At 39.0% G+C, this 16,571-nt stretch overlaps 1 protein-coding gene across 1 annotated transcript in view; it reads right to left on the reverse strand.

The window, feature by feature from the left end:
• Positions 1-16,571, reverse strand: part of Gmds (GDP-mannose 4,6-dehydratase) — a 533,421-nt gene that overhangs the window by 139,243 nt on the left and 377,607 nt on the right. The window lies entirely within an intron of this gene.

The raw sequence follows: 16,571 nt of genomic DNA on the forward strand, positions 1-16,571 counted from the left end.
ATGAGGAATAAATAGCTCTCTGCAGGTGATTTTTTTTTTCATTTTCTCTGAATTTTCTAAAGAGTATACATATCCTTTTCTGTACTACTAGTAAAAAGAATAAGTTCACTTGTATAAAATACAAAAGGGGTTTTATGGTCGCACTCTTGTGTGTGAACATGCAGTACGGTGCGTATTCTGTTACCTCCTTGTGCTTGCTCAGGCCTGTGAACTACATCACCTTGCACAACATGGGTAGCAAAAGATGTAGGATGCCTGGCCTTTGAGGCTCAATCCCAGTGTCCTTGAGTACAGTGGAAGCTGTGGCCATCAAAAACCTGAAACTGACCACATCCTGGGATCAAGACAATAGAAACTTTCCTTAACCATTTCTGAGTGGGAGTGAATAAATTCTAGTTCTTTGAGTTTGGAAAGTCATGGGATAGTTGTTGCTTTTCCTAAACAAATTATGCTAAAATATAAAAAACAGTCATTTAAATCTAAAGCATTACTGTTACTAAGACTACATCCCACACCAAATCTATAGAATCTTATAATTTTAGTACTGAAATAATGGTCTGTGGGCCTAGTGGTATTGGTATCACCTCAGAGTCAAATATGTGAGCTCTTAGGCTCTGTCCTAGACCTGGTCTGAAGCAGATCCCCAACATACCCACTCAGAAAGAGACCATTAGCCTAGGAAACGCTGACATATATGGGTGAAGACTGACACTTTTCTCTATCAAGGTTTGTGAAGTCCTGGGGGAATTGGCCCAACCCCAGCAGCAGAGAAGCAATAGGAACATCTGTGGGCAGTGACCTCGTGAAAGGTCACAGGTGATAGATGAGGTGTCAGACAACCACCAGTATGAAAACAAATGGTTTTAGACATGAAATCTAGGCACCTTTACTCCTCAAAGTTTGGCATAATGATAATACAGTTTGTGGTTGATGAACACCCATGTGCTAGGCACCATGCAGGCATTTTCTATGTGCTCTAATCCCTATAATTACCACTAAAGCAGGTTGTATGGCACTTGCTGGATAGCAGAAGAAATAAGAGATCAGATGCATCATTCAGCTCTTAACTAGCCTGGGGACTTGACTTTTGCCAATTCCACACATGATATGCACTCTACTAACCTGTACAACTTTCTTAAAGTCTATGCTGTTATAAAGGTGTGAAACTGTGTTCTTTCAATGTGGTGATTCTACAAGCAAAAATAATTGCTTTTATTTTTTCTTCATATTAGTTCTTTATTTCCTTTTGGTATGCTTTCAAATTCTTTGTTGAAATCACTTTACTCTGAAAAATAAAAGTGTACACACACCCATATCTTCCCCCCACCCCTGCCTACGCCACCTTTGTTTGTGAGACTCTACTTCAACAGTGGCTGATAGAACATCACTCTTATGAGAGTTTACCAAGATCATAAAAACATTAATTATTTCTAGGAAAAGGGGGAATTATGTGCTTTAAGTCTCTCCCTGAAATGCAAGTAAATACATTCAGCAGTCATGGTGACAGAATTAAAGTTTAATTAGATGTTCTTTGAATGCAGTTTGCATTTATTTTTTGGAGAAGGGATAGCAAGAAGGTACAAAATACCTTCTTCATTATAAAACACAAACTGTTCTTTTTAGACTGCTCACTGTGAATAATGAACCTCAGAATTAAAACCTTTAAACCTGTTAAAGAAGTAATATTAAGTTTGGTGTAAATATAGCTGAAATAATCCAGACAGTTTTATGACCTTACACCCCAAATAAAGGTGAAATGCTGAATTCTTTCCCTAGAAATAGAGGTAAACACAGCTAACAGATGGAAGAGCTGAATGGAAATTTCAATAAAGAGGGCCACAAAGAAGCATTTGTAAGCTCAAGGGTGTATGCATTAAAAAAAAAAAAGAAGCTGAAAAATGGAACTTTGTTTTATTTTGATAGAGTGCCAAAACAGTACTGCATTCCTTAAAGTGCTGAATAAAGGATCGAGTTAGACTGGGCTTCTCAACACCTAGCAAAAAGCCCCCTTGGGTCTCATTTTGTTGGGATGACTATTTATATGACAGGTAAGGGAATAATTTTGCTGGATTCTGTTACACTAGGGCCTCTATGACCTCTGGGTCAAAAGAGCAAATGCAAAAGTGACAATGTGGATAATTGCCTGTTTAGGATAATGGAATACTGATTGAAGTCAATTATTATAACACCTGAAAGATAAATGAGCTGATGTGAAAGGTTCAGAGGAGATGGCCAAGTAGTGAAGCAGCAGGCACCACACTGAGGAGCGGACAAGCCACTCTGGAATGTAGGGGTGGGAAGTGGGAGGGCAGGCGCCCTGACCTGGAACTTACTCCAGCCTGGAGCAGCCCATGATCTAAAATAGGTTAGTAAGGAAAACATGCCATAAAGCAGAAATTCAGCCGGATGCCCCAAATGGTAGGATTAGAGTAACATTAGTCAATGTGGCCCTCTATCAATTTTCACTATAACCTCTGAAAGCCCAGTCTTGCCCTAAACCCATTCTTTTTGTCTGTCACTTGCGGGAATGTTCCTTTCCTGTCAGCCAGGAACAAGCCTGCTGACGTCCATAGCTCTGACCTCAATGTGGATCAGCAGCAGGGCCTGACTAGTGTGGGCCAGGGCTGTACCAGTTCTACACTCACAGCTCTGTCTCTTGGATTTTCATTTTCTCTTATGGCAAAAAAAAAAAAAAAAAAAAAATCCCTGAAAATGTTTATCCAACCCCAACACCCCTGCTGCCCTCTGGGTTCGGGTTTCTTATTGCCCTGCCTGGCCCTTCAAAGGCCTGCCCTGTCACCTCCCAGGCTGGTGGGCCTCCCAAGCTGTTTGCTAGACCAGGCCTGGTGGGGTGAGAGTGAGGAGGGTCTGCTCCCAGAGCTCTCTAGGGAGAAAGAACTGCACTGTTTAGAAATAAGAATAGAGGTAGGACCACCGCCACACTCTGTGGGTGTGGGTCAGCCTTTCTCCAACAGTTCACTTGCAGTCATACTATGAGCTTTTCTATCCTCTAAGACCCAGATGCTATTTGCCAGGACACTTCAGAGGTTAGTATATCATCCCGCAGCATTCCCCTCGAAGTCTTGACACAGCTCCAACTCTTCTGCTGGTCTTGACCAAACAGGCTTCTGACAAGAATGATCATTTGCTAATGTCCCTGTGGAATGTACATGGCTGCACTGAGAAGAGCTTAGTGACCCAAGAAGCTTCTAGAAATGAAGCTTTGGGAAGTCAAGTTTTTGACCAATTTGTAGTTTTCCAATAAGAGACAATGCATCTGACCCCTGCAGACATTCCTAAATTTCTCCATGCCCCGTCTGTGTACAAAGGAATAACTTCTTATAAGAAATTTGCTCTTTTGTCCTTCATTCTCCAAAGCACATCATAGTCACGTGTGCATATTTGTTTCTCTAACTGATGGAAGTACAATAAAACACTATTAGGCAAATCAATTCTTCCATTATAAAGGGTCACCAATTTAATTAAATTGAATATATGTATTTTAATTGCTTGGGATCCTGTGGAGAGGTACACTTTATAACTAAGATTCGAACCATATTTCAATTATCAACAGACATAAAGAAGTTGCTTCCTCGTCTGTGGGAATATGGAGCTCTACCATCACCACCCCCTTGTCCCAACCACTGCATGCCCGACATTAGCTCAGGCCCTGTGACCACTGCTCTTGGTTGCTTTGCTCCTCAGTCCATGCAGATAGTGTCCACAGGAATGACACAGTCGTCTCTTCAAGTTACACACTGTATATATGCTCCAACAGTAGATTGTTTGATGGCATGTCAGTCACCAAAAAGGACTTGCCAACTTGTATTGCATTAGAATACACCAAGTGAAGTTTCTATTCAGAGAGCCTGATAATTCCAACAAAGCCAGAGATTGGTTTATGAGGTGTATACATTATGCCATGTTGCTTTTTGTCGTTTATAAATTGAAACTGCCATATCAACCATGTGTGGCAGCACATACCACTAGTCCTAGTACCTGGGAGGCAAAGGGCAGGAAAACCATGGATTCAAGGCTAGCCTGAGATACATAATGAGATCCTGTCTTAAAATAAGCAAAACATAAAAAAAATTAAAAACCCCAAATCAACCAAAAATTAAATAAACCACTGTCATATGATGGGTCCAAACAAGAAATCCAGACCAGACCAGACTTCCCTTTCCTTTTCACCTCTCATTTGGAACATAATTGGAATTCATAGACTTGTCTATGGGAACTGAATTTTCTGTATAACTATTGCAGAGAGACAAACTGATGTGCATTATAAAATCCTTACAAGCACAGTCTAAAGTGGTAAATCAGGGAACTTGTGAGAGGCAGGAATCAGAGATGGTACATGAAAATTTGCTAGTAGAAAAAGCTCATTAATACCCAATAGTGTGGCCTCCTACTTTGGGGACCAGGAGTAGTCTTCCTACAGGGGAAGACTGGCTTTGCCAGGCCTTGCCTTTATACTCTCTTTTCTAGGTGACTTGTGGTGACTTTTGTTTTGAAATCTCATCAGGTTATGTTGCTGGTCCCAGCTACATTTGTGGGCCCACAAGACCCCTGGCCCCTTACTACTCTTTCTTCCTAGCCAGGTTCTAGTATTGTCTTACTCAGGCCTTCATGAGGGTTTCTCCCTTTGCTCTGCAGGATGGTTCTGCAAAGCCTCCCATGACTGTTTCACCCTTCCCAGCCACAAGGGGATTTCAATGCCTACCGGGGAAGGCCAAGCACTAAGGAAGGGTTCCTTCTTTTGTGTCAGCTCCTGTTCTTTCTCAGATATGTTCTCTTATATAAAATATGTGGGTGACTCTTCCATCAAGACATGACAGGTAGGCAATGACACTCCACCGTGACTATCCTCTAGAATGAACTCTCCTGGCCATAACTTCCTTTCCTTTCAATTTAGCAGTGAACATGAATCACCAGGTTTCAATATTCTTAATGGTAGTAGGGCCTTTACGTATCTCCTCTCTCTCACTAGAGAAAGAGAGAGAGGAGAGATGATAGGACTAATAACTTATAAGTGGCACAAAGTTTTCACACACACCCTCTCCAAAGTTGATTTTCAGAGAATCACAGCTGTCCTGAAATACTGATGAGCAGGGTGGAATAGGCTAACTTCAAACACAAACCTGGTCCCCAGCCTTGCTGCCAAGTTCAACAGCCTGCACAGCAATAGGCTGTTGTGCTTGGATCAAGAGAACTCGAGTCTCGAGGCAGGCTTGAAATACAACTGATTTTATTATGAGGAAAATTAATTCAATGGAATTCTATTGAAACTGCATGGGGTAGGGAGAGAATTTGGCCTCTTTAACCCAGACTTAGAGAATTTGGTCCAATTCTTTCATTTATTTCCTTACTTCAATTTAGCCCAAACGTCAGTTAGAGCAAAAGACATAGTTGTACTCATTTAAAAGGAGGGGGAAGCGACTCAAATCAACTTGGTGAATGTCACTATTTCCTGACAGACACAAGCAAACATTCCAATCTGCAATTCAAGCTTTGTGAAAATTTGTTTTCTTATTTATCTTGAGTAAGGACAAATAGCTAATTTAATATCTTACCAGAGGCCACAAAAAATCTCAAAAACCTTAATTGTCTCATAATATCTTTCAAGTTCAGGTTTTTATTGGTTGTAATAATTACTCCAAATTTAGGCTTTATTAGTTAGAACCAATAAAAACTTGAATTTAAAGCAAATGAGACAACATGAAACACAACTTTCCTATGACCTATGGGAAGATGAAAGCTTTATAATTTGGACAGAAATGCCTCACAGCTTAATGTCTGACTCTTAGTTTTTCCTTATACTAACTGAATCTAGACAAAAATGAATATTAGAGATTATTTGGAAGGGATGAATAAGGGTGAAATAGCCATGCAGAACAAAATGAAATGAAATAAATATAAAATGCTTTATTAATCACCTACAATATGCCTGGGATTACTCACATCTACATGCTTAGTTCTCAGACAACCTTGTAAAAAAGCATTTTTTGTGTCTGTCAGGAAAGAACAGAACCTAAGAAATTGGCTTAATTGGGGAGTGCTTGAAAAGATAGATTCTGAATAAGTTATTTAACAACAAGTCTCAATCAGGAGTTGATTAGTCACTTCAAATCACCCTGACATCCTTTCTTTTGGGAAGTTTGCCCTGAAGTTGCATGGGTCTGAGAGGGGCTTAATTGTCCATTTACATGAATACTCCCTGGCAAAACTGCACATTCTTGGAAGACAGCAAAGTGTTTTGTGGATCACTTTATCACTTAATGCCCAACTCAATAAATATCAAATAAACACTAAATATTAAAGTCAGGATTCATATATCTAGGAAGAATCCTAGATGTGGGAAATGATTTTTATTCTTTGTAATGTAAACTCTGAATAAAGTTGGTGATTAAAGGCTGGGCGCTGGTGGTTCATGCCTGTAATCCTAGCTACTCAGGAGGCTGAGATCTGAGGATTGTGGTCTAAAGTCTGTGAGACTCTTATCCTGAATAACCACTCAGAAAAAGCCAGAAGAGGCACTGTGGTTAAAATAGTAGAATTATAGCCTTGAGTAAAAAAAGCTCAGGGACAGAGCCCAAACCCCGAGTTCAAGCCCCAGGATGGACAAAATAAATAAACAAACAAATAAATAAAAAATTAAAAAATAAAAGGTTTGCGAGTAAATAGAATACAACACATATTTCATGAAGTTAATTTTCCTTGTCTCTTTGGGAGAAGCTGTGAAATAATGCTAATGCTGCTATAGTCAGGACCACTTTGTCATTTTAAGAGTTACCAATTTTATTTCTACTGAAAACATGTAGTAGAGAGAAATGTGAAATGATCAAACACAAGCTATCTGACAATTTGGCTTACTCCTTCACATTGAGTTCCAAATATATATGTATATCCCCCAAAACTACAGGCTCTTAGGTACTCTTAGGGCTCTTAGGTGACAGAAAAGATCATAAAACGTTAATATGTGGGGGAAATTATAAAGCCCTACTCCTTTATATTTAGCCTTTGACTTGTGATTATTAGGTAGATGGTTAGGTTAACTGGGTTAGCTTAGCTTGAAACAAAAGGCAAAACAAAATAAGATAACTCAGCTTTAGTGACTGCAGTAATAATGACAAAACATTAGAATGTTAAATCTGCTATAATAAAAGTTCTCTCTTTCTCAGTCTCTCTCTCTCTCTCTCTGTGTGTGTTCATGCTGAGGATTTTACTCAGGATCTTTCACTTGCTGGTCAGCCCTTTACCACTGAGCTCCTAAAAGCCATATTCTGTATGTCACAGATGTAACTGTTCTTTAAAAATGTCTAAGAATGACAGACTGGAGAGGTACATTTGTAAGCCTTCTTCCCTCCCCTGCCCCTGGCCTGCGGATGTTCAGTGTGTGTACGTTCTTAGGTCTATTAGATGCTGAAAGGAGAGCAGCGTTCAGAGCCAGAGACAGGGGTGACAAAATCTCAGGATCAAAACAGAATTGGAGACTGAGAGAGGTATAAATAAATCTGTAGGGCCTTGAGGAGCTCTATGAGCAAAGAAGAAGTTTTGCACTCATAGTTGTGATCTTGTGACTGATACTCCTTTGTCACTGGAAACTTTAGAAGAGAATAAAGACACTTCTTAATGGAGTTACTCAAAATGGAGCTACTTTAAAAACGTGAGGCCCGACTAAGAGGGACACAGAGCAGTAGAATATTCTTGGTGTTACATGTAAAGCAAAATTATTTTATTTTTTATTACAAATATATCTCTACAGATTTGGTCATACTGATAATTGAAAATCTGTCTTGAACATTAGTATTAAAAATAGAGTTGAGTTTTCTAGAATAGTTTTGATAAATCATAAATTTGTCTTAAAAATAGTGCTAGCCTTGAGCGGGAAGAAGCCAGGGACAGTGCTCAGGCCCTAAGTCCAAGGCCCAGGACTGGCCAACCCCCCAGACCCCCCCCAAAAAAAAAAACAACAAAGCTGCAGTAATACCTTAAAGTCCTAAGAAGTCAACCTATTGTGTTCTAGTAGAGAATTATTTCAGTCAAGCAGGAGTAGAGCTGTAATACATGAAGCTCTTTGCCCATAACAAATCCAGAGGTTTATAATTAAAAAAAATAAGATTGAAATTTGCTTTTATTAGCAATTGTAATAAATCTTCAGCATAGCAAAAAAAAAAAAAGATTCAGGGCTATATACAGTGAATTAAGAAAATTGCAAAAGCCAGGCACCAGTGGCTTATGCCTATAATTGTAGTTACGCAGGAGGCTGAGATGTGAGGATTGTGGTTCAAAGCCAACCTGGGAAGAAAAGACCATAAAACTCTTATCTCCAATTAAACACCTGAAAACTGGAAGTGGTGTTGTGGCCCAAAGTGGTAGAATACTAGCCTTGAGGAGAAGAGCTCAGGGACAGTGTTCAGGCCCAAAGTTCAAGCCCCATAACTGATTAATGAGAAAAACAAAATTGCAAGAAGTAGCAAGAAATAAAAGTTTTTTCAGATGAGTTGTAAGTTATACACAATTGCAATAGGATATATCAGGAGGCTTAATTTACTTAAAAGAGGCTAACAACTATGACAGTGGCAACTGAATATTAGGTGGCATTTTATTCATTTTTTTTCTTCCTCAATAACAGCACACAAAAATGTGTACACAAAATATGCTAAAAATGTTTGCTTTAGTAGATAGCAATGTGGATGACATCATACTCAAGATAAAGCAATTTCCTGGACTGGGGATATAGCCTAGTGGCAAGAGTGCCTGCCTCGGATACACGAGGCCCTAGGTTCGATTCCCCAGCACCACATATGCAGAAAACGGCCAGAAGTGGCGCTGTGGCTCAAGTGGCAGAGTGCTAGCCTTGAGCGGGAAGAAGCCAGGGACAGTGCTCAGGCCCTGAGTCCAAGGCCCAGGACTGGCCAAAAAAAAAAAAAAAAAAAAAAGATAAAGCAATTTCCAGGAAAGTGGTATAGTATCTTCTGGAGAATATGAGATCACATAATAGTATACTTTTGAATGAAACAATTATACATGCTCAAATTGTACACACCGCTGTAACAGATAAGCCACAAACTACATCTCTGTCTTAACAGAGCCCTGTCCATCAGAAATACACTGTTAGTCACAGTGCCATGTGCCATTTCATTTTGCCATCTTGGGTTTGGAGATAGTGTCATACTCTTGTAGTCCAGGCAGGCCATGTACTGAGATTTTATAGGCATATGTCACCATGCCTGGCTATTGTATATATAACTTAAAAAATTCTACTTGACATATTAGAAAAATAAAAAACTGAAATATGTTTTAACTTAATATAATAAAAATATACAATATTTGATTAAGAGTGGGATACTAAATGGAACAGTGATAAAGGAAATATTACATAAAACAAGTGTGCTACTTACTATTTCTGTAAGACAGTATGGTGATGTCAGAAAATTTGCAGACTATAAAGGTATTATAGTCTCCCAAGGGATGTTCAAGGTCATATAATCTATCTTGCACAGAATAGTGTTATTTCAATAACTTTACTAAAAAGGTAAAACAATGAGACAATAGTACAGTTCAACTTAATTTACCAAAAATTTAAAAATTACAGCTATCAATAGGATAGACAACTGTGGCTCAGAAGAAAGGAAAGGGCAATGCCTTAGCAAAAAGCATCAGTTGGTCTAGTGCCCAGGTTGAAGGAATGAAATAGAGGAGGCAAACACCAATAAGAATCCTGGAGCAGCAGGCTGGTGCAAGAGCAGTACATAACCTCTGGGAGTAGAATGCACTGAATCAAAACAGAAGCTCAATTACATGGTCAGGGGCCAGCACTGTAGAGGTTTCCTTGACAGGAAGAGCCTTTATATACCAGCTCAGTCATGCACATGGCTAAATGGACCAAATTGTGGGTGTTCATTGTAGGATTATTCATGTGCCACATGAACACTGCCACATGGGCAATGTTCTTCCCACAAGAGAACATAGCAGAGGACTCAGATACTGTTCCCACTATGTTAGTTGACTAGCTTTTGTTCTGAGACCAGGAACCAGGAGGGCATATTTTGCCAGTGAGATGGTTAAATAATAACATTATTACAATTACTGGCATTTTTATTGCATTGTAATAAGTTTAAAATGATATTTCCATTGGTAATAAAAAGAAGAAAGCACCAGGCACCAGAGGCTCATGCCAGTACTTCTAGCTACAGAAAAGGCTGAGATATGAGGATTGTAGAGTGCACCCAAGCTCTGAGTTCAACCTTGGTATTAAAAAATAAAGACCAGAACTAAGAAAGACTTTAGACTATTAAAAGGACAAAACAAAAAAGTAATCAATTATTACTGAAGGAACAAACTGTCATGATGTGTGAGCTATAGATACACCAAAAAGTCATCATTATTCCACCATTCATTCACTCACAGCTATGGGTCCATCACAAATACAATCCCGCAGTTATTCATGACTGTCCACACTCATTTGTGTCAAAACAAAATAAAAGTCTTCCACTTAATAAAAACAAAAGGCTAATAGACTTGAACATTTACTACATGTTTTCTGAGTATGTCTTAATCTCCCCTTTGGCTATGTTGCCATCATATAAATCAGATCCTTAAGTTATCATTGTTATAGTAGCAATAAAAATAATAATAAAAGCACTGTGAGGTCAGAAAATGTCAAGAACAGTCAGAAAAATGACAGAGACATAAAACAAAATAGAAAAGACCAGCTAGGATTGGAAAAACTCAGGTACTGTACCTCCAAGTATACTTCAGCAGGAGGTAGCTGCTACTGCTGTTTTATTTAATGAGTCTCCACATAAATCCCAGCTGCTAACCATGTGATAAGTCCATCTCAGAACACCGAGAGGCCCCTTTCTCTACGGCTGCTCAGTGTTGGCTGCCACTAATGGGAATTTCATTTATGATAAGGGAAAAAAGACCTCGAGATGGCCATTAGGATTTAAATTACCTGTTCCTCCCCCCTACATGAGTTGGTTTGACTTTTTTTAAACAACAAAATGAATATGTAAAACCGCTGATTCTAAATAAGTGAAAATGGAAGGAACATAAACAAGTTTTAGATACTTGCAACATTTTTAATGGGGAGAAGATAGACATTTTCCTGGATACCAAGAAAAGATAATTTAGTCCTTAGAGTGGAAATAAAAATGACATAAAATTCATAAGCTGCTCAAAATGAGTGAAGATTGTAAACTTCTAAACCCTGAGGTTTCAGTGGCTGCCACATAGTTTTCAAAGTAGAGCATACACCTGGGACCACCTGGTGCCATAGGCTCTGCTAGTGGGAGGCATGATGGGAGAATAGGGGAAGGATCTGTGAAGGGGAGAAACTGGGAGCCCAGCCCTGTCTCCTGCTTACTGTGTAACCTTGGCAGGTTGCTTTCCCCTCTGTCTCAGTTGCCCAGATGTCAAATTGGAATATTAATGCAAAGGTTAGAACAGACAATGAGGAAAAGCTTGGCAAGAAAGGCAGGAGCAAGGCACAGAGAGGAAACCATGAGTCACAGTGAGGGAGACAGAGGCAGGGACCAGGAGACGACCAAGGCCGCAGTCAGGAGGGCAATCCAGAGTTCAGAGAGGGGGGGTAGAGAAATGGGACAGGCCTGAAGGACCCAGAGAGAAACTACACAGATAAGAAAAGCCTTATGTGGACTATGTATTACACTGCATTCTTCAATGCCTTCAAAATGGGGACAGTGCCACAAAAATGGAATCATCTAAGGGGCTTTTCTGCTGGTTCCTAAGAGGTAGGTAGATATGGCCTGGCTTTCTGGGTGGAAATGTCTGAGAAGATCTGCTTGGAAATACTGGAACAAAGCTTCTACTGTTCAGTCAGCAATGGAAGCAGAAGAGTAAGGTCTGCAGGTGGTGACTTTATTACTTCAGGAGGACACAAAGAGTTTTACTAAAATTCTCCTCTTCTACAAACTTCTTATCTAGGACCAACCTTCAATCTTACCCATTAAAAGCTTTCAAAACTATTGAACTGCTGGAATTTGGTTCAAATGGTACTTGTGTAATTTAGCACATTTTAGGACAAATAATTTTAACTTTCTAAAGAACAATATTCTTTATTGTAATGGATTGTCTTTTTTTGGATGTCCTTTTATTTCCCTCAGTGTGTGGGTTCATTACTGTCATGTAATGATATTATGGAGGTCATAGTCCCCAGTGACACAGCTCTCACTTCTAATGCCAGTGACAAATTCACAAGTCTCCAGCCCATCAAAACTTAAGGGTCCTTACAATGCCTTCCAGGTAGGTAATCTGGTGTAATTACTAACAGAAAAGTATTACACATATTATGATAATTTTATTACAAAGGAAACACTTCAGGAAAAGCCTCAAGACCAAGGGGCACTAGGACACATCTGGGAGAGTTCCAAAGACAAAGTTTCCAAGTGCTTAAGTCATATCACTTTCTTATGCAGCAGGCTAAACTCAAGTGACTCCAAGCCCAACCTAGTAGATGCATAGCTGGTCTTTCCAATAAGCCCATCCCAGATCCTGAAAGCTTCTAGGGACCCATTTGTTATAAAAAGAGATGTTGCTATCACTTGAGAAATCTTAAGGATTTAGTCTCCTTTCTGGAACCCCAAAAAGGGCCAAATTGTATATTATTCAAGTTAGTCATAAATGGATGAAAAAGTTTCCTAAGTGCATCTTACTGTAAGTAATAAAGTTAAAAATTATGCTACTACTAAAAAGACTACCATGTAATATCACATTTATATGAGTAAGTTTCTGTAATTACAATTATTTGTAATCCATTGTCATATATCTACTAATCATTCTTTCCCCAAACTGTATTCGTGACATTTTCCTGTTCATAAATCGATTGACTTCTGCATTTACTGTTCTTGAAGTTTATTTTTAATGAAATGGTCCTCTCATTTTCAAGGTCATCCTGAAAACCTCCCTCTTTCTATAAACAACAATGAGACATTGGGTGACAAACAGCCTCACTGAAGTATGACAGCTCAGGAGCTTATTTTCAGGGCTTAGACCTTATTAAACAACCCCCTCTTGTCAAGAAGATGATATACTTTATTAGCAATGATAGTAATAATGATAAGCTCACACCTGTAACGTATGAATATTTTGGGCATGGTCTTACAATAACTCAGGTATTGTGGACACTATTATTTTCTTTATTTTAGACTTAGAGAGGTTGAGAAAATTGTTCAAACTCAAGTGTCTCAAGAAAATGGTAGAGATATCTTCAAATTTATAGTCTTCGACTTCATTACTATATTCTTTATTGCAAATGGATTACCTACCTGATTTAAAGGAGACAACTTTATAATGCCTGTTTTCTATGAGATCCCTAACTGTCTCAAAGTATCCTAGTTTTGAATAGTAGTTATAAAGTAAATAAAACTTGAATTTTCATCTATATCCAAACAAATTTCAGTTTACTGACAACAATCCTGATACTGTAGGATGAAGTGTAATGATGCTGCGGTGTTGTCTACCTCTACCTTTGTCGTGGGCTGAATAAGGCCTCCCAAACTTGTTTATGCCTTAATCTTCTAACCAGTGAAGACTGTTACCTCATATAGCCAAAGGGACCTTGCAGATGTGACTCAGGATCTTGAGCTGGGGGAGGTACCTGGTTGTGAGTGGGACCATTGTCATCCCAGGGCTGTAAGAGAGAGGTGAGAGAGCCAAGGGAGGTACAGCGAGTACTGATGATTAAACCACCAAGTAGAGGATATACTTTACAGACAGGAGAAGTGACCAGAAAAGACAAGAAAGTGCATCCTGCCCTAAAGCTTCCAGAACAGTTAGCCCTGCTGGATACCTTGACTTCAATCTGGAAGACATATTTAGATTTCTGATTTTCAGAACAGTGAGATAACATTGTGTGTGTGTGAGCACCCATGTGAGCACACACACACACACACACACACGTATATATGTGTGTGATGGGCTGGGATCAAGCGCAGGGATTCATACATGTTAGGCAAATACTATACGATTAGGTTATATCCCCAGCCCTGTGTCTGTCTTAGTTTGTTTAGGCAGTCACAACAAAAAACCTTATATACTTGGTGGCTCACTATAAGGTACTCAGAATAGCATTTTTGTACTGATTCATAGGCTAAAATTCTGAAATTATAAGTGCTGGCACGGTGGTTTTCTAGTAAGGATCTATTCTTGGTCTGTAGACAGTGGCTGTCTTGTCCCTGGGTCCTTAGCAGTGTTGTGGTGTCTCAACATCTTCTGATAATCCCATTAGAAGAACCCTACCTCATCTAAATATGCTCTTCTAAAGGCCACTTGTTCAAATACCTTCACATTGAAAGTTAGGATTTAAATGAAAAGACACAATTTAATCCACTGCCACGCTGTTTAATGCTATTAAATTTATGTTAACTTGTTTCTGCAGAAATTAGAATCCATAGACATCCTTTTGTTTATAAATGAAATTAATGTCTTATATTTTGTTCCCAGAATACAATGTATACATCTCACTGGTTTTAGTAAAAAAAAAAAAGACTTTACTTTTACTTTACTACTTTACTACTGTTTATAACATATAGCCAAATTGCATGTTTTAAATTAACATTATGGGTAAGTAACAGTACTAAGTGACTTATATTTTAAAAAACAAGAAATGCCTTGTTCACTCCTACCCTGTCAGAAATTCCAGAGTTCCACACACGTTTATAATACTTTGCTAAATGATTTGTCCATTCTGCTATCTCTTGATCAATGTATTTATATACTACCTATTAACTTCTTATTACATACAGTATTAGGAGATTTATAGTATATCTGTGCACATTTAAAACTACTTCACTTCATGGGGCTGGGAATATGGCCTAGTGGTAAGAGTGCTTGCCTCGTATACATGAGGCCCTGGGTTCGATTCCTCAGCACCACATATACAGAAAATGGCCAGAAGTGGCGCTGTGGCTCAAGTGGCAGAGTGCTAGCCTTGAGCAAAAAAGAAGCCAGGGACAGTGCTCAGGCCCTGAGTTCACAGCCTAGGACTGGCCAAAAAAACCAAAATAAAATAAAACTACTTCACTTCCACTAAGTCAAATTATCCTTATCTGCTAATGATATGATCATGTAATTGGCATGATATGGTCATATGATAATATGATCATGCCATTCTACAGTGAGGATAGGGCAGAGCCAGTACCTGGAGCCAGGAAGTTTGACAAAAAAAAAATCAGAAAGATATATGTTGAGGACTTCCCTGAGATTGTAGGAACAATACTTTATACACACTAGGATAAGTTTGCTAACACGAAATACTTATGCTTTGGTGACAGGCAGGGCACTTGGATTTTCTGTTTCAACTTTGACTCTTTTTTTTTTTTTTTGGTTCTCATGCTAGGAAGGTCACGTAATTATTCTTTAGTTTTACACTGACATACTCAGAAGTGCTCCTGGAAAACATGTCCCCTTGTTTCCTGCTTAACTCTAGGAGTCATTTTCATATGGCCCAACTTTGGTTCCATTCCAGTTATATACCAGTTTCAGACATACACTCATTCTGTCGCTCTAGAAACTTCATTAATTTTGACTGCAAAATGAAGGCTAAAAATCTTGCCTCATTTTGATTTACGATTTTATTTTTAATCTCCCACACATATGTGTACACATGCATACTCACTCCTGTCTTAAGGGAAAGTTTCAAAGATTTATAAGCTAGTATTCAAAAATTCAACTCCACACTGTGATATTATTTTCAAAGAAGAGGCTGTAGTGGCTAATTTTTTTTTTTTTTTTTTTTGTGGTAATGGCAACTGAACTCAGGGCCTTGCTGTAATGGGAAGTTTTAAAGGATGTATGAAGACAAGCTTTCTGTACTACATTGTTCTCAGATGACAGCAGAACCTGAAGAACCACTGAGTTTGTGCAAGCCTGTGTGTGGGTGGCTCAGCTGTCCCACAGCCGGAATGTGTTTGAGTAGTGTATAGAGATAGGTAACATTAGTCTCCCCAGACCAGAAGAAGAACAGAACTCTCTTGCAGCCAGGAGCCCACTGAATGTACAAGGCAGTCATCCCTTTTCTAGGCATGCTCTGTGTTTGGGAGTCCTCCAAGTGAGTGTGCCCTAAGTCTCAGACAAAACTTAGCAATATAAATTCTGTTTTGTTGACACCTTCTTTGCAATCAAATTCCCATTTTCTGATTTTGGCACTAAATGTCCTTGGAGTGTTCATGATGGTTTTGTTGACACTTACACCAGGGGTGTGAACTGCAGGCTATGACACATCAGTGACAACACTTTGTCCACTTAAAAACAGGCTTCCTCTTATGGGGAGCATTTATAAGAATTTAGTCAGGTAGGAAGCCCTATAGGAATATTTTAGCAACTGCTTCTGTCACAGTCCATAAGCTAGCAAAGATACACTTCAGTCACCACTACTGATTTTATTTATTTATTTATTTATTTATTTAACTTATTTCTACATCAGTACTGAGGCTTGAACTCATGGCTTTGAGCTTGGCTTTTCCATTCATGGTTGGCCCTCTCCTACTTTAGCTACAACTCCAGCTTTTTTCAGGATAATTGGAACTAAGAGTCTCTAGGATTAC

This window comes from Perognathus longimembris, chromosome 6 (assembly GCF_023159225.1).
Source record: "Perognathus longimembris pacificus isolate PPM17 chromosome 6, ASM2315922v1, whole genome shotgun sequence".
Lineage (NCBI taxonomy): Eukaryota > Metazoa > Chordata > Mammalia > Rodentia > Heteromyidae > Perognathus > Perognathus longimembris.